Source organism: Lactuca virosa, chromosome 5 (genome assembly GCF_052849685.1).
Source record: "Lactuca virosa cultivar CGN04683 chromosome 5, Lactuca_virosa_CGN04683_v6, whole genome shotgun sequence".
Lineage (NCBI taxonomy): Eukaryota > Viridiplantae > Streptophyta > Magnoliopsida > Asterales > Asteraceae > Lactuca > Lactuca virosa.
Genome location: NC_136430.1, coordinates 8,757,501 through 8,763,406, shown reverse-complemented (window position 1 = coordinate 8,763,406; position 5,906 = coordinate 8,757,501). Strand labels below are relative to the sequence as shown.

The 5,906-nt window shown below is 33.9% G+C and overlaps 1 long non-coding RNA gene and 1 pseudogene across 2 annotated transcripts in view; one reads left to right on the top strand and one right to left on the bottom strand.

Moving 5' to 3' along the window:
• The first annotated feature begins 310 nt into the window (after positions 1-310).
• LOC145110964 (uncharacterized) lies at positions 311-4,059 on the top strand (annotated as a pseudogene). Its single transcript, XR_013710131.1, has 11 exons — positions 311-549; positions 653-830; positions 951-1,108; positions 1,255-1,345; positions 1,463-1,499; positions 1,691-1,747; positions 1,937-2,061; positions 2,416-2,487; positions 2,951-3,060; positions 3,379-3,450; positions 3,846-4,059. The product of XR_013710131.1 is annotated as an uncharacterized LOC145110964 (transcript).
• Positions 4,060-4,440: 381 nt separating this feature from the next.
• LOC145117642 (uncharacterized) overlaps positions 4,441-5,906 on the bottom strand; it is a 2,121-nt gene continuing 655 nt past the window's right edge. Inside the window, exon 2 of the long non-coding RNA XR_013712731.1 lies at positions 4,441-4,706. This is a non-coding gene — a long non-coding RNA (uncharacterized LOC145117642). The remainder of the gene's footprint in view (positions 4,707-5,906) is intronic.

The window sequence follows — 5,906 nt, the reverse complement described above, 5'->3', positions numbered from 1 at the left end:
CACCCCGGACCACCCATTGAACCTTGTACCTCCATTGTAATCGCTCCCTAATGTTGCAAAGACAGTGTCGAAAAGTCGCATTTCAAGATGTCTAGTTTCGGCCATCTATATCGTTTTAGATCTGTCGTTTCGGCGTCAAAATCATAGCCGATTTGTGATTATAGATCTAGAAAAAGAAAAACCGACGGCGGTGGTTCGGTGGTTCCATATTTCATTTCCGATCTGAGGGCTTTGAGAAAAACCGAACGATGAAGACATGGGGCTTAGGGTGAATCATGAACGTGACAGTGGTTGGGGTCTGAGGCTTTGAACCGATTATCACATTATAAAATATCATTCATTCGCATTTTCTGGTTTCCAAAAATCAGATAATCTTTCTTCTTTAGATTTCTGTTGGGGAATCATCAAATTCTGCACCACCAACATCGGAAAAAAAAAGTCAAGCAAAATATCTTATTGTGAAACTGAATGTGAAACTGAAACTAGAACTGCAATTCCTGATGTTGCATCCATCACCGCATTCATGAACCAAGTTGCAGGACTTGTTGAGTATGCTAATTTCCTTTTTTTTTCTTATACATATATTTTCTTAAATTAATTTGGGGCAGTGGGTAGTGGGTGTAAATTGAAATTATTATCATTTTATGTTCAGGCTAGTGGATTTGAGAGATATAATGGAGTTGTAGCTAAAACAAGAAGATTGCGAGGTGATTATAAGAAAAAAAGAAGCTTTAGCCCCTCCTCCTGCACCTCTTATGATGATGATGCAAATCATCACAACCACCACAACAACCTATGTATTATTCACAACCACCGCCACCACCACAGGCGTATACTCCTATTTATTTGTTTGTTAGAGTTTTGTACCTTAAAAAACCTATCCAATTATAGAAATGTCATCCTATTTATTAACAAAGCAATTATTATAACTGCCATAATTGTGTTTGCAGATGGATTTTAGTCCAAACTACGAGGCTGTTTTCAGGGAAATTGAACAACTTAAAGTTTGTTTGGATAAAGCTTTGCTATATGAGTCATATGCATTGTTCTTGGAAGCAAAGGGAATGATGAATGAGGCTCATTTTGTGTATCAGTCAGGCATTTCAAGGTCCTTACAATCTTCTCCTCTTTATATCATATCTATGTCTAATCTTATGACCAAGGGGTTGTAATTTTTTATAATTTAAAATTAATTTGTTATTCTCTCTTGATGGTTTTCATTGCTAATGGGTATAGTGTCAAGTTTTGTTATAGGAATGCTGAACCAATAGAGAAGTTGAAGAAGGCACATGCCTATTTTCTTGAGAGAATGCAAGCAATAATAAATGCTTGTTCACATAAGAAGGTATCTATGATATGATGCTTGAAACAATTTTTTCTTTTTTCTTTTTTCTTTTTATTATTAGTTTGCTCTTCAAATATGGTTATAATATTTAACAATGTCAATTATGGTTATTTGAAGGTGGATGGAGGATCCCCTCTTAACAGTGGTTCAAATTGTATAAATCCATGATCAATCTCTACTCTTAACAATCATTGCAAAAGATGAATGCTCAAATCTCAAAATACACAGTAAGAAACTTTGGTCATTCATTGTTGGATGTTATAACCTATAAGCACTGGATTTTTTTTTCACTAGCCGTTTTTTACATATGTCAGGGATACCATGAAAGTAATAAATGTTATTCAGGGAAAGTGGCATTATCATCTTTGCTGAAGTCGGCTAGGAATAAGGTTATTGAGATAGGTAATGTTACTTTTGCTTACATCAAACATCGGCTTTGAAGGATTCCAACAGAATTAAATTCCTTCCATTTGGCAACCAAATACACCACATAATGGAATCTTGAATTCCTACTCTATTGGATTCCACAAATCAAACACAACCATAGAGAGATTCTTGTCTTTGTAATTGATGATGATAATCCTCTCACAGGTGGAAAGAAGTATCAGATCAAGGGATGTGCTGGTAAGGGTGGATTTGCACAAGTATACAAGGCATCTATCAACAATAATGCAGATGACATTGTTGCTTTGAAGGTGGTTGAATATATTAATCTGGTTAATTGCAAGAAATAACAATGCACTTTCATGTATTTGTTTATTATACTATCCTACTTTAATTTCTTCCTATTACAACATTGTACTTTAAAAAAGCTGCCCAATTATAGCAATGTCATTTAAATACAAAGCACTTTTCACTGCTATAATAAGAAAAAGTTAAAACTACAATGCTATAATTGGGTAGATTTTCTGTAGTACAATGCGTTGATAAGAATAAAGTTGAAAGTAGGATGTTACAATAAACAAATAAATAAAAGTATATAGATATTTAGTGCATTTATCCTTACAGTAGTTAATTTTTTTCCATAACTAGACTTGAGGATTGATTTCTAACATTTAAGACTTTTGCAGATACAAAAGCCTCCATTCCCATGGGCATTCTACATGTATCGCCAACTTGATAAGAGGATCCCAGAAAATGAAGTATGTGCTTATGTTCTTATTTTATTATTTATGAGTAAATGCAAATAACAATGTACTCTGATTTGTTTGTGTATTATAGCATCTTACTTTTGTTTCTTTTTATCACTTTCAATTTTTTTCTTATTAAGACATTATATTTTGAAAAATTTACCCAATTATAGCAGTGAAAACTGCTTTGCATTTTGATGATATTGTTATAATTGGTTAGATTTTTTAAAATATAATGTTGTATTAGGAAGAAAATGGAAGTAGGATGTTATAATAAACAAACTAATGAAAGTATGTTGTTGTTTCTTGCATTTACCCATCTTTATTTATCATTTGGGTAGGCAACTGCTGCTTAACTTCAGTTGTTCTTTATAGAGATTGTCTTTTGGATATGCTCATAAATTGCACCTCTATTCAGACTACAACATTCTTGTTTCAGATTTTTTATCCCATGGAACGCTTCAGGTGAGTTTAGGCATCACCGCCAACATTACCTCCCCCAGCAAAGCCAAAATCCTCCCGTCCTCCTCCATGGTTGGAACCTTCTATCGCGCCCTTGCACTAGGAGCTCCCGCTTTTGTTAAGGTATTAACCTTTCCACCTGCATTCACATACCAACAAAAATACATCTACGTAAAACATCAACATTGGTAAAATTATAAAAGAAAATATTTAGAAAAATTGAAAGATGATAACATTGTTCCTTTTGGCATTGCTTGTTAAACTGAACAAGACATGACAGATGGCATTCAACAGATGTCAACTTTTTGTTCCATACAAAAATGTGGGGCAAAGACTTGGTTATTGGTATGTTATCTGTCGCATTTATTGAAAATAATCTTATTGTTTCTTGATTTTGAAGTGGAAGTGATGTGAAGATATTTGGTGTATTTTTATTACCAGGTGGGAGACAAGGTTCGGAAAGGTCAAGTAATATGTATTATTGAAGCAATGAAGTTGATGAATGAGATTGAGGTAATTCAGTCTCTTTCATAATTTTGATAATTTCTTACCACCCTAAATCTTAATTATGACCTGTCAAAGAGCTATTGAGTACAACAAGATAAAAATTGTCATAGATGAATGAATCTATTTTATTTTAACTGTTTAGATAGCCAGCTAATTAAGATTTTGTAAGAATGTTTTCCCCTCATTGTCCAAGTGTTTTTGATGTGTATGTGAATTATTATGTTATTCTGTTAGACTGATCAATCAGGAACAATAGTTGATATTATTGTTGATGATGGGAAACCAGTTAGCCTGGATATGATCTCTCTCTCTCTCTCACACACACACACACATATGCACACACAAATTTACGTTTTAAATTGAACCAATTTACTAAAACATGGTTTGTTTGTTGTTTGCAGCCTTTGCTTGTTATTGAACCATGAAGAGGAAGTGGAACATTATGAAGTTGGGAGATGAAAGTCATGTGTCAAGATGGAAGTTAGAGTTTGTGTTTCTTTTTTTAAGGAAAGGGCGTTGGTAATTGTGAAAAATTGGTTTTGTAAGCCCAAATTTTAAAATAACACATTAATTGTAAGAAAAATATACTTTTATTTCAAGTAATTGTGTTGTGTCTCTCACTTCTTCTACTTGGTTTATAAATGTGAGTTTTTGTATCATTAGCATATTATGAACTGGGTTCAGTTTGTAATTTAGGAGAAATGCCATTGTTTTCTGTTTTTCTATCTGTTATGTTTATAAAGAAAGCAAAAGACAGGATCAAAAATGGGAATTTTGTAATCCGTCAAAGTTGTTTTTAACGTTTTCTTTTTCAAAAGTTTAGCTAATTAATGTATTAATGTGATGAAAGAAGCTATGCTTTACTGTTTCCGTTTTAACTTTTAACTAACATTTTTAATTTGCATCTGCTTGACCTTGCTTTTAGATACAACAAAAGGACATCGGACTATCTTAAGTACATAGTTTGAATATGTTTTCAATCCTTTGTGGGATTCATTAAACACCTATAATAACACCATTTATTATAGACTAGTGTTTCTAAAGAAAGAAAGAAAACATAACAAGTTTCAGTTTTAATACAAACCAGAACATGGAATAATGTCTCACAACAGTAACTATCGAAATACAGAAAAAAAACATTCCAAGTAAAACCTTGAATCACTAGGTAGGGTGTAAAGTAAAGTGAGTCAAGACCTCAAGTCGTCTTCACTCCTGGTCGGTCAGGGATTAAGTAATTTGCCACCATTCCCATAACATCAAACCTATTAAATAACACAACAATATCAGACTTTATATATGCCATATGCAACATAACAGATTGCAACTCACGGATGAAGATAACACACAACATAACTCATTGCTTTTATATAGATATGTAATGTAATGGACTTAACATAAATCCTGTTGAGATCTGTTTTAAGTCAGTCTCTATATTCCTCATGTTTGCAAGTGAATAAGCATAGAATATCAGAGCAATCCATGAACCAAGCTTGTACTGCAAACATACATACACCACCAGATCCTTCGGACGCTATAGCCGGAGACACCTAAAGCCACCGCGTCGGAACCACTAGAAGATGCCATCACCGCCTCCGGAGCCACCATCTGCTGCTAGCAGAATCATTAAAACCATCAGACCACCATTATTACGTTATAATCATCCATTTGTCTCTCATCTCCATGCTTAACCTCACTTCGCCTTTCTCCCTACTTGAAGAGACCGCCTTGAACCACCCATTGAACCTCGTACCTCCATTGTAATCGCTCCCTCCTCAGTAATTTTTGTGTTTTGACCATTTTAGGTTCTTGGTGTTTTTGGCCAAAATTCTAGTATTTTCTCAAATCGATGCTTAAACAATCAATTGAATCTGGTTTTTTGATCTCATACGGTTGTCGATTCTCAGGGATAGATCGATTTTAATGTTGGTCTTGATTAGAATCAATTTTTGGTCTCGATTCTCAAGGATAGATCGATAATGCCCTGAACTCAAAATCTCCATCTAAAAATCATTTATGTTATTGGTTATAAGTTGTTTGTCGAATGGAATGATTAGGTTAGATTTCGTTTGAGAGGCAGATTCATAAAAACGGATGCTCTTGGGTTGTTCAATGATGATGATGATGATGTCTAGAATGCCTTTGAACTCCTCTTAGGGTTGATGATGGATAAACACCAACAAGCAACCCCACTCACCCACACCCTTTCGTTTTCCTCTACCTTCCCGTTAACCTCCAACATCATTAATCTCCTACAATCATCACCGATAACCACCTGGACCAAAACAAAATCTATACTAAAAGTGAAACCTCCAGAAATCAAATCCCTATATCAAAATGTAACCAATTTCAATTCATGTAATCCTGAAATCAGAATCTTAAATGAAATAAAAACTAATGTTTGGAAAGAATGAATGGTTTTGGAGAAAAAGTGATAAATATGAAGATCGTATATTTTGAAAATA